A 13,498-nucleotide genomic window follows, 5' to 3' on the forward strand; every position below is an offset into this window, starting at 1 on the left:
TTTAAATATCAAGTTTTATTGCCCTATTCTGTATTTTTTGCTGGTAATTATGCTCCAGTTCACAAATGATCTTCACTCACTGATATCTTAAAATAAGACTTTTATAACTCCCAATGTGTTATAATCTTTTCAATCACCAACCCAACACTTGTCAATACAGTAAACGAACAGAACAAATCACGCTGTGGCACCTACAGAATACGATCAAGGTTTTCTTGCGTTGTCATATTTTTTTTTTTTTTTTTGTTATCAGTGTATTATTGTGTGCATGTAAACACACTCGCTGCTGGTTTGTGTTGATAAAGGGCTACTTGAGCCTTACCGATGGAGCTGCGGGAGCACATCATCAGACAAAAAAGGCTGGAAAACACTGGCCATAGACTATGTTTCTGGCCTCGTTCCACTTTCATGTTCCACCATGCCTCTCTCCTTCTGTCTCTCTCAGATCTGTGGCTGAGATTGTTGTATATTCAAGGCGGATGCTCTGCAGCTCGCAGGCACGCTGCACTTTTCCTGTCGAGCATTAACACTCAAAACTGCTGAGCCACACCAGACCAGGAACCAGGACTTGGCGTGGGCCAAAAGAGGATATAGAAAGCTGATCTCATACCATACTCAGACAAAAATAGGTCAATACGCATTAACTGCGACCATTTTCAAAAGTTCCTTCATTGGCACTGGGAAAACATAATTTGTATGTGTCCTCTCTCCATATTCGCTGGTCTGCGATCCAGTATTGCTCTGTTGATCTTTATTTCTTTTTCCTAGTTAATATTCATCTTCTGGCACATCACAATAACAGACATCTGTTTCAGAGGTAGGAACTATGAATGATAATCACAAACCAGTAGCTTCCTTTTATGCTATTGTCCCTTTCAATGGCTGCCTATTTCAGGTATACTGTAGGGCACTATTTTGCATTCACTATATAGGGAACGGTGAATGAGTGAACAAGTACTGTAAGTGATTTAGGACACAGCTATGGAGTAAACATACATGCATAACCAAACTTTTTGACAGACACAAGGTTTTTGGTTTTGCTTCAATACCCAGATTTTTCGTTGGACATCAAGCAGTTACTCAACACAGTCCCAAAATAGTTTATTTTAAAAAAAATAAACAAAACTTCTTTTTCATACTTTTAAAAAATGAAAATGTATTTACAATATGCAAAATTATTAACATGGCATACACCGAATAGGAGAATTGTCAATTTTGGTTTCTAAATATATCTTGAATTTTCATAGTTTCATGCTGGTTTTTTAGCAGTGTTGTTAAGCACCTTATCAGAACAGACCTGAAACCTATTTTTGGGTCATGACACACCAGTTAAGAACCACTCTATTAAGCTACTTTTTGACATAGACATCAAACAAACATTATTAAGAAAACTATAGGATAAGATACATGGCCAAACCAAAGTCTTCTAATTGCATACGATGAAAATATATGTAATTGTTTATGAAAATATTAATGTTCGTTATGCATTCTTGGGTGCATGAGAGAAGCTCACTCACAGTGGCTTGCATGTTCACACGAGAAGCGTTTTATTTTTCACTTAAAAACTGACTTAAATTGCTGGTTGTTCTTCACCAAAACCTATCGTATACCTTCAGAAGTATCGGAATATGATGCACGAGTTGCATGGACTACTTTTATTATAATTTTGGTTCTTTTTTTAAGCTTTAAAATGAGTCACTAAACACTGCCATTGTATCAAAAAGACGGGCCGTGATATTCATTAAAATCTTTCCTTTTGTGTTTCGCATACGAAAGTCATACAGGTTTTGAAAGACATGAGTGTGAGTAAATTATGACTAAATTAATATATTTTTTGAGTAAACTATTCCTTTAACACTAGAGAGGCTGTATGAAACTATCAGTGGACCTGCAGTTTGAGACCCCTGATGTTGCTGTTACATCACACTCATGCTCTTGATGTCAATGATGTCAAATACACACCATTCTGTAGACACAAATCACTTTATTTGCAGCGTTATGCTACCCAATGGAGATTATGGTGTTGGCATTTTAAGCGCACTCTTTAATGGTAGAGAACTGTCAAAGTGATTAGGCAATGAGCGTGATGAGTTAAAATAGATAAAGGCTATTATGCCCTTCGCCCTGAGGACATTAATCAGTATTGTGTAGTGTTATGGATGAAGCCTATTAGTCTAATGCATATCACAACAAGACCCGAAATACTCCTAAGTTCTTAAATGCCTGTTGAGTTTGACGCAGCCCACTCCTATTTCCTGACCATGTGATAGTCAGTGATGAGAAATAGAGAGAGAGTTAAGGGTTCCTGTCTTCCTGGATGAGAGGAATGGCAACATGAATCTCACTTTCTGTCATCCATGGTGGAAAGAGAGAAATGAGAGGTCTGTTCCTCAGGTCACAGCCTCTCCACCAGTCAGACAACAGAAGATAATGCCGTCAATGTACCCGACGCATGCAGTTGTTCTATTGTTTAATAGCTAAGGTGCGTTTGCACAAATACAGCTGTAAATAACAATGCATGCACACTCTTAAAGTTTCCAAACAACCTGAACCCATGGTAAACCTTTTTAAAGCTTCACAAAGAAACCCATCTATGTACTACTGGTGCTCTAATAAACCCAGAAACCAATACACTCAAATGTATTGACAAATATGGGTTTTTCAGTAACTGATGTTAAATTAAAGAGAACAAAGTGGCAGATATAAAGTGAATATACATTGGTTACATATATGAAATTAAAGTAATAAGCCACAAAAGGCATTACAGTGATTTTACCACAGGTAAGAGGTGTTCTTAGCCTCACGCCAAATGGAGTGGTCACTGCAACACATGAACTTGAGTGGTTTATTGCTTTTATAAAACAGCGGCAGCAACAATAAAATAAAAGACACCCATGTTCAATAAACAGTTCAATTTATCATTAATAATAATAGGAATAAACAATTCTTCCTCCAAGTAGGCTAATATAATTCATTATCATACCTGTCGGAGTGTGCGGTTGCCAAGTAACTTAGCTACTTGGCACATTAACATAGAATGAGTGGTCACATGTGTGAGAAAATGATATGAGCAAATGAGAGAACAAATTTATTTTACACAATATTTGTACATATTCATTCTATCAGTACATTTTGTAATCAACACACTTCTGTTAATCCCAAATGATGTCCAACTGATGATCGATAAAAATCAACCTAACACTAATACAATCAAAAATGGTTCTAATTAGCTCCAGATTAAGGTTCTTTCGCAACAACAACAGAACCATTTCTGCTCTACAGAACCCTGCTGTTCTAGCTACTCCGTGAAGCACAGGATTAAAGAATCTTAAATCTGAACGCAAAGAACCATTTCAGCATAAAAGTGTTGTGTAGGTGGATATGGTTCTAAATTGAGTTGGTAATATCATTAAAGAACCTTGAATGAAAGACTTTTTAGGGTGAAATGCTGATCTGAAAACACTGTAATGAAACATCAAGAACATCAGGAACACTGTAAAGAATAGAGCCGCATGCAACAATTATCAGAGTCTGAGCAGTTTGGAAAAATGCAGAAAATTACCAAAATTGCCAAATTTGAAAAAAGCACATCTGTCAGGGGCAAAGTAATTTAATTACTAAGTACTCTAATTACTTTGTAGGTATGACGTTTGCAAATATATGTCTCCGATTTAATTTCAAACCTACTTTTTCTAACTCCTCCTAGACTGTTAGTCCGATTATGAGCCCCTCATGACAAAAAAGTATATATATATTTTTATTCATCAATTTGTTTAGAAGATAAAAGCCAATGATTTTCTTTTTGACTGTGGCCCAATTTCACAAATGAACCTATATCCTCTGATCGTTTTGATACATTTTTGTCATGAGAGTCTCTAGATTATACATGCCAAAATTATGTGCGAATCAGACCAACAGTCTAGGAGTTAAAAATAAGCTTTGTTTTTTTGGAAAACTCAAAATTGGCAGAAAACTTATAGATATATACATTTTGTTTCCCTTGACTCAGGGAATTGGTGGAAAGTTTGATTCTAGACCATACGGTTGCGAAGATATTAGCATAAACGTAACAGTGCTTATTATAATACCACCTAGGGTCAGATGGGTGTGTGTGTGTGCACCCCAGTAATGGGGGAGATTTGGGACACCAAATTTGTTGTCTCTGGGACTTACAGTTTTTGTTGCCCAGACACTTTTAAGGCAGAAGAAGAAGAAGAGTATAAATACAATCGGGTCTCCTCACCTTTGGACCCCAAATTCGAAGATACTCCAGGCACCATTTAGGGTTTCTCAGCTGCCACAGTGGAAGAACCCTTTGGAGATAAAGTCCACTCTTATCTTACTCTTAATGCCTTAAATTTCTAAAGAACTCTCGACTATTCTTTCAGATAAACCATCATAAGGGAAAGGTTTTGAGGGTCTTAAAATATATCTTGAAGACAAAGATAGGATATTTGAGGATATTTGCTCCTTTAAAGTGTGCCTGGAGGTGAGGAACCCCAAATGGTGCCTCTAGTATCTTTTAATTTTTACAGTGTACAAAAGAACCATACAGCCAGTTATTGAAAAGAAGAGGATTCTGTGCTGCAAAGAGCCACTGAAGAGCTTTCATCTTGAGATACTGAAGTAAGCTCAGGTATCAGTGATCTTGGGGATCCCCTAACACTTCTACGGTTAATCAGTCAACCTGTGTAACATGTTGAACACTCTGCGTCATTTTCACAAACACTGCATTAGTAGGTTTCCCTTCATTTGTAGCCTTCATCTTATCTCCATTCCTCCTCTCGCCTCCTCTTGCCCTGTGTAATGTTAATTACTAAACGATTTTTATACAGTCACTGCATTTGGTGCCCTAAACCCTGCTTCTACCTACAGTCACACATATTCCACACTAATCCATGGGAACTATTAATTTCTCTCTCTCTCTTTCTCTCTCTCACTCTCTACTTCCTCTTTCTCTCTCAGCTCATATCTGTCTTAATATACAGAAGCGTATGAGTGTTACTTGATCTTGAATCTACTCTGGCATCAACAGTGGCAGGAGTGCATGGTGTGCATATTAAACCCACGCGTGTGCAAATTGTATGGAGGAAAGCGTCTATGCAAAATGCACATATAACATGCAAACTGACCCGTTTGATTCGTGCACCTTTCAAACATTTTAACCACAGTGAGCATGTCTGCATTATGCTGTTAAACCATGACAGAGTGTCACGTCACACAACACAGACTCAGGCCATGTGGTTAAATATGCAACCACTGTAGTCTGTCTGTAAGGTCTTGGCATGTTTAATATATTAAGAGTGAAGCAATGGAACAGAAGAAAGCTTTGAGAGACAGCTTTTGAGGGGTTTAAAATTGCTGTTTCAGACCATTTGGATGGACAATGCATCCACCATTGGTGGAAAAACAGATATACCTGTCCCAAACCGATGCCACTGGTTAACCAGTGGTTTTCTTATGTCTCAAAAAAATACACTGCATTTTATTATTGAAGAGCATATACACTTCACCTTGAAATCAAAACAATTGATATAATTAGGTGAAAAAGACAGTTCTGCATTCACTAACCCTTTGTAAATTGCATATTCTCTCTCTCTCTCTCTCTCTCTCTTACACACACACACACACACACACACACACACACACACACAGTGAGCTTGAGCTGCAGTGTAAGAGGATTTCATTCACCATATTCACTGTATTGGATTTTGGATCAGATTCTCTCAGTTTGTCGGTCAGCATGCACTGGGAGGCATAAGCTCTGGGTGTAAAGTTGGTTGAATGAAGTCTATCCCCCTGCGCCTGGAATAACTTAACACTTAGAGATCACACCGTTAATTGTGATCTCAGAATGCAAATAATAAACTCAACACACCGTGATAACATTAACCAGTCATGTCAATACATCAGATGGACCATTGCTAATGTCCTTGTTTAAAACGCTTAATGTGATCATAGTTAAAAGACCCTCTAAACTGCCTTTACAAAAAGGTAAGTGGCCTTACCATGGTACAGTACTGGTATCAGAATGTACTGTAATACTATGGTACTTTGATATATACTATGGAACTGAATGATTAAAATATTAATGTATGATGGCTGTAGTAATCCAAGGTACTTCAAAAAATACCATGGTACTACAAAAAAATAAAAAACATGGCAGTACCATAGTATCATGAAACATGTGACTACCATGGTATGTTCAGGAAATCATGGTAATACCATAGTATAGCCTACAGTACACCCACAAAAACATGGTAGGACCATGGTCGTTTTAGGCATGTTTAGTTAGTGGTAGAGGCCCACCAGCTTTTCATTCTAGACACACTTTTTACCTTATTAATTGACTTTTACCATCTTTTCCTTCCCTTTGCCACCCTTCTCAAGAAAATACAGAATCAATAAGAAACATCAATATGAGTTCAGACTACCCATTCAGGGATCTCAAGTCTACTGAAAAGTTGTCTAAACTGTCTTTACAAAAAAGCAAACTGTAGTACAGGTATCAGATTATAATACCATGGTACTTTGATATGTATGATGGTACTGAATGATTACTGTTATGGGACAGTCAGTCTACAACAATCAGTGTTTCTCAACAATCAGTGTTTCTGTTAGTCCTCTGTTTCGCTTTTCCCTCAGAGGGCCACCTGTGTCCCAGACATTGGGCAAGACCGAGGGGAGGACAGGAACTGATAGAAGCTTCTGGAACAAAGACTGTATGCTGTAGCCCCAAGGCTGTCTTTGAATGAATAATGTTCTTGTTCTTCTGTCTGTTTCCAACAAAATACAAAGTACCTAAGTGCTATTTCGGTTTCTACTGTTATCTCTATGTATGTGGGTTGTAAGTGTGTAGGGAGTCTCGTGAAATGTTCTGTGGCAAAATTAAACTGTTATCTCTTTTAGATTTGCTTCTCTTCTCCAGGTGTCTCATGGGTATAAAGCCTGTGTTCACAATCACTAAGTTGTCTCTTGCCTTGTCCAGGCTGTGCCGTAAATCTCAATAAAAGCTCACACATATCTTGGTCTTGTCATTGTCTTTGACTAGCCTACAACAATTGCCATATTCATGTATGATGAATTCATGATGAATTCATGTATGATTACACCATGGTTCTACTACCATGGTTTATGTCCAGAACAACATGGTATGTCCAAATAACATGGGAGAACCATGGTCGTGATTATTAAATAATCATCTGATCATGGTTATTTGATCAATAAAATCTGATTATTCGAGATAAGCGCGATTACTACGCACTTCAAATTCCAATCACATTTTAATGCCCAAATAAGGGAATTTTAAGCAAATATATAAATGCCATGAGAAGTTTGTGATTGACACACAAACATTCAGTTGAACTCCGAGCATCACTGAGCTGCACCGTGGATGTCAACCAGAGCAGCTCCTGTCCAGAAGAGCATGTGAAGTGCTTCTCAAGCAGAGACTCACTCCAAACTCTCGCGAAAATATAAACGAACATATATAAACTTTGATAGTGAATGCAAAGTGCTCTGGTTTAACTTTGAACGATTGTGAAATGGGAAATATTCCTGGTCATATTGGGTTCATACATGCAGTGTTACTGACACGCAGTAACACAGAGGAGGAGACGCACGCTTTATTTCTGTTGAGTGATCAAATTATTAAATGAAATCTTAAAAAAGTTTTTGTTTTTTCATGAGAAATATGGGTTCGTGGGTTTGATCAAAGAGCATTAAAATAACGTGTGACGGTAAAGAAATTAGGACAGAAAAATTTTACTATTGCGTAATATAATACAATATAAAATAACACTATATAATATAAAAATAATTACAAATATATATTTTTATATGAGCTCCAAAAACAACGTATGTAAAATGAAAACTAAAGTTAACCAAAAAGAGAGACATTTGAAGTATTTAGAAATATTCTGAAGTTTAAAACATTACTTTTCATGTCATTCATAAGTTTTTAAAGCCTTAAAATGAAATCATATATCCCTGTTTTATTATTTGATTTATATATTTGAAGTTAAATATGTAAATATTACTTCTTAAAGTGTATGAAGCACACATGCACCTTAAGAAATATTAAACTTTATATGACATTTAATGGTGAAAGCACTAAAAGAGACAATTAAAAGTCATAATCCCAGTAATTTGTTTGACAATTCATTGTCAGCAAAATTTCATGATCGTGACAGCCCTTCATGGTACAAAAAAACATGGCAGTACCATGATACAATTCCAAAATCCATGATAGTACCGTAGGGTACCATATCCAAAGAGCATGTATCAATGTACAGTACTGTACATACAGTATATAAAGAAGAAGAAAAAACACAGTAGGTGCCGTGGTAAATGCGCAAAAAATCATGGTGATACCATGGTGCTATTTATCCACAAAAACATAGTATTATCATGGTACTTTTTGGTTAGAAGTAGAAGCCCACCAGCTTTTCATTCGGGACACACATTAACCCATTTTTACCTTATTAATTGACACTTACCATCTTCTCCTTCCCTTTACCACCCCTCTCAAGAAAATATAGAATCAATAAAAACATCAATATGAGCTCGGACTACCCATTCAGTGATCTCAAGTCTAGTAAAAAAAAAGCTCTGAGCACAGACTAGACCAGATAAGGCTTATTGTGTAAGACATGTATAATGTTAAATAGGCTATATATAATGCTAGTTAGTTCTATTTAGTGCCAAACAGATCAGTCAACAATAAAGTTCCTTCCTATCAGCAGCCCACCATGCAATACATTTAATAAGCCTTTTCAATGGCAATTGGCAATCTTAAAGTTTACAGTTTTTCTGACAGAGTCAGTGAGGTAGGCTACTAGATAAAGGATGGATATGGAAACATGATGCGCTCTTACCGTCTGTGTTCACAGAGCCAGAGAGACAGATGCGGCGCGGAGCACCTCTGGCATCATCCTCTGTTGTAACACTTCTACTGTTCGCTGTTTGCAATCATCAAGTGAATGTTTGGAAGGACGCAGAGCTCATGATAACCTCTCCTCCAGTGCACAGAGGTGCGGGCTGAGCATCATGGCTGGTGTTTCGCTCACAGTTCAGCTAATGTGAAGCGCACGCAGTGCCGCTTACTCTGCACTGAGTTGAGAGAGACGAGAGGCTGCGATGATCGCTCACTTTCTCCGGGCATGTGAACCATGTGATGAAGAATCATCCCTCCATCTGCGAGAATCCGATCAGCGCCACCCAATGGAAAAAATAATGGCACAGTTTATGACTTCTGCTGTGGGGCGCCGAAAAAACAGACAGCCCAGTTTTGACTGATTTTGTAAGAAAAACGTTAACAAACAGATAAAATAGGTCTACATATGGCATAGAAAAATAAACATGTCAAATATTTAAATTTCACTTACACGTTTAGATTTTATATTTAAGATTGATTTTAAAGATTTGCATTTTACATTTAATTTGGAATATTATTAACATTTATATTTTGTATAACATATAGGCTGCTTATGTATATTTAAAGGTGCACTCAGTAATTTTGTCCCCATTAAAAAAGTTTTACTCCTAAAGAAATGAATTGTAATTTTGTAACTTAGGTATAAAATTATGAGCACTCACATGAGATGAGGACTCCAGTCATATCAGTAATCTTATAAAAGCTGTTTTATTCTACATGGGGCAGGGGCACACTCATGGGGGCTGCCATTTTAGAATCACATGACCAGCTGAATACTACTCGCTTAAACTCAGTAAACGTCCCATTATTTGACGCTTTCACTCTTGGATTAAATTAATCATGGTTGATTATGAATACTGAATTTCTACAATGGCATCTGTAACTGAAAACTATAGTTTTTTAATTTTTTAATTTTAGTTTTTTTTTTTTTTTTATGATGCTGCATTCACACCACTAGGTGTCACTTTAAGTCCAAGATGACATGGGCAAAAAGTTACTAAGTGCACCTTTAAGATTTAGACTTATATGTAATGGTTAAAGTTATCAAAATTATATAATTTTATTGAAATATGTATTTAACCATGTACACTGCACTTATTCTAAAGTAAATCTTTAAATATAAAAAAACCCGTATTTTACATATAACACATACAAATGTATATTTAAGATTTAGATTTATATGTAACAGTTGTATTTATTAAAATTGTGAATTTTTTATTAGATATGTTATATTACAATTTATTAAAGCACAGGCCTAAAATGACACATTTGAAAACTGTGCTTTTGTAAATCTGGTTTAAAAGGATAGTTCACCCAAAAATGAAAATTCTCCCATAATTCACTCACCCTCATGCCATCCCAGATGTGTAGGACTTTCTTTCTTCAGCAGAACATGAACAAAGATTTTCAGATGAATATCTCAGCTCTGTAGCAATTTAATGGGTACCAGAACTTTGAAGCTCCAAAAAGCACATAAAGGCAGTATAAAAGTAATCCACACAACTCCAGTGGTTAAATCAGAAGTGATATGATAGATGTGAAACAGATCAAAGTCCTTTTTTACTGTAAATCTAAATTTTTACTTCCACGTTCTGCTGTGGAACTGACTTTCATTCTTACATTCAGCATCTACGGGTTGGAGCTGGTCAAAGGTGGAGATTTATATTAAAAAAGGACTTAAACATTTATCTGTTTCTCACCCACACCTATCATTATCTCTTCTGAAGAGATCTATTTAGCCACTGGAGTCATATGGATTACTTTTATGCTGCCTTAATGTCCTTGCTGGAGTTCTGATTACCATTCACTTGCATTGTATGGACCTACAGAGCTGAGATATTCTTCTAAATATCTTAATTTATGTTCTGCAGAAGAAAGAAAGTCAAACACATCTGGGATGGCATGAGGGTGAGTAAATGATGAGAGAATTGGGGGCCTGGGTAGCTCAGCGAGTATTGATGCTGACTACCACCCCTGGAGTCGTGAGTTCGAATTTAGGGCATGCTGAGTGACTCCAGCCAGGTCTCCTAAGCAATCAAATTGACCCGGTTGCTAGGGAGGGTAGAGTCACATGGGGTAATCTCCTTGTGGTCACTATAATGTGGTTATTGGTCTCAGTGATGCGCGTGGTGAGTTGTGCGTGGATGCCGTGGAGAATAGCGTGATGCCTCCACACACGTTACGTCTCCGCGGTAACGCGCTCAACAAGCCACGTGATAAAATGCGCAGATTGACGGTCTCAGATGCGGAGGCAACTGAGATTCATCCTCCACCATCCGGATTGAGGCGAGTCACTACACCACCACGAGGACTTAGAGCGCATTGGGAATTGGGCATTTCAAATTGGGGGTGGAGGGGGGGGGGTGGAATGATGATGAGAGAATTTTCATTTTTGGGTGAACTATCCTTTTAAATCTGTTTTTAGCTCTCTTTTTTTCTCGCCGTCACATGTTCTATTCTATAACATATTTAATTGTAGGCCTGCATAACACTGTATATTTCATAGGATATTTTATTCTTGTTCTGATTGTTATCCCAATTTACATTGTATCATGTCCTTTACATTAAATTGCATACTCCATAATTACATTTCATTGTACAAAATACTGGTATTTTGTTTCACTAACTCATTTTTATTTCTATGCTACCGTCTAACAGTATCTCATTTTGGTTCTTCACTTGTACCCCAGTGTATGTATATAAATTCTGTATGACCAAAGTTGCTCCTCTGGGATTTATAAAGTTGTTTTGTTTTGTACTTCCTTCACTGGACTATATGGGCCTAACTCTTTCTTGTAATACACTGTGGAAATCAATACATTTAATCAAATAATAGATGTCACACTTTACATAAGTGTTCATGTTACAGTGTAATTACAGTACTGTTCAAGTAAGTACTGAGTAAGACTGATGAGCGACATGTGTTTAATAGGCCTGTGTGATTGTTTTCTGGAGCAGCCTGTAACTACACATTGTTATTGCACATGTAGTGTTTGTAATATATTGTAAAAAATTAAAGTGGAACATTAATAGGATAATATTTTTATCCAGGACATATCTGGCCCAGATATGTAATTCAACTAACACTTATCACAGCAGTTTTATGACTGTGGATCACCACCAAAAGAATCAATCAAACTCAGTTTCTCTGAGTGCTCGTGAGTTTGTGTGATGTTGGGCAGGTTTTATACCCTTTTTTTGGAGTCTCATTGGGGTTATTATTTATGTCTTTCTCATAGCACAGGTCTCGTCTGGGTCTGCTAACTGGTCTGTCAGTCTGCATTAGCTCTTGCTGTTTGAATGGTGCACAACAAAAAGCTTTGACCCTCCATTTAGTGGAGTACACATCAACACACTTTGTAACTGGAGGGTGGTGCTGAAAAGGAAACCTTCGGGATCCCATCAGGTACTCTTACCAATATAACACAATTTGACCTTATTTCCACAGCTGATGTCTAACCCATATGTTATACAGTATGTGTGTGTGTGTGTGTGTGTGTGTGTGTGTTTGTGTGTGAGTGAGTGGGCAGGTTTAAGTGGTTTACGAGGACTTTTTTTTAAGTTACAAACTGGTAATTACAAGGGTATTATGCTATAAATGTGGTGTATGAGGACATTTCTAGTGTCCCCATAATTCAAATCGCTTAAAAAACATACTAAATGACGTTTTATTGAAAATGTAAAAATGCAAAAAGGTTTCTGTGAGGGTTAGATTTAGGGGTAGGGTTAGCATTAGGGGATAGAATCTATAGTTTGTACAGTATAAAAATCATTATGTCTGTGGAGAGTCCTCATAATGATGAACGTGTGTGTATGTATGTGTGTGTGTGTGTGTGTGTGTGTGTGTGTGTGTGTGTGTGTGTGTGTGTGTGTGTGTGTGTGGCTGGCTGGCTGTGTAGAGACATTGGTGAGGTGTTTCATATCATATCTGAAAAGCAGGAACATAAATTTAAAAAAATTATATATTTTTAATAAAAGTAGTAAAGAAAGAGCACAAGTGTCTCTAACAGCAAAGCTTGTAAGTCATTGTTATTGTACATTAAATAAAAATGTACCTAAGAACAAGCTTCTTTACAGTGCAATATCTGTAGTACTCCCATCTAAAAAAATTCACCAAACTATTTATAGTAGTTTGTATATGAGCGTGTGAATGTGTTTGTGTGTGCGTGCGCGTGTGTGTGTGGGGGGGGGGGGGGGGGGGAGGCTACAATGATGTAATGAGAAGTGAAGTGTTCCATGGCAATGCAGGCTCAACTTGTAAAAGTTTCATCATTCTGCTTCATGTTCAGAGAATGGAAGGAGCTGACCAGCACGGGGGAGGAACTGCTTTTAAGGGCTTTTCCATAATGGATCAGCACAGACAGAGCCAAAGCTGTCATGGAGAGAGGACAAGGGTTAGCACAGAGCAAGTGACAGTGAAAGAGAAATATTTTTACTTGATATTCAAATTAACTTCCTCATTAATACCTTTATTGTATGCATGTGTGGTGTGTGTGTGTGTGTGTGTGTGTGTGTGTGTGTGTGTGTGTGTGTGTGTGTGTAGTCTTCTCGATGGTTTGCCAA

The sequence above is a fragment of the Myxocyprinus asiaticus genome, chromosome 28 (assembly GCF_019703515.2).
Source record: "Myxocyprinus asiaticus isolate MX2 ecotype Aquarium Trade chromosome 28, UBuf_Myxa_2, whole genome shotgun sequence".
Taxonomy (NCBI): Eukaryota; Metazoa; Chordata; class Actinopteri; order Cypriniformes; family Catostomidae; genus Myxocyprinus; species Myxocyprinus asiaticus.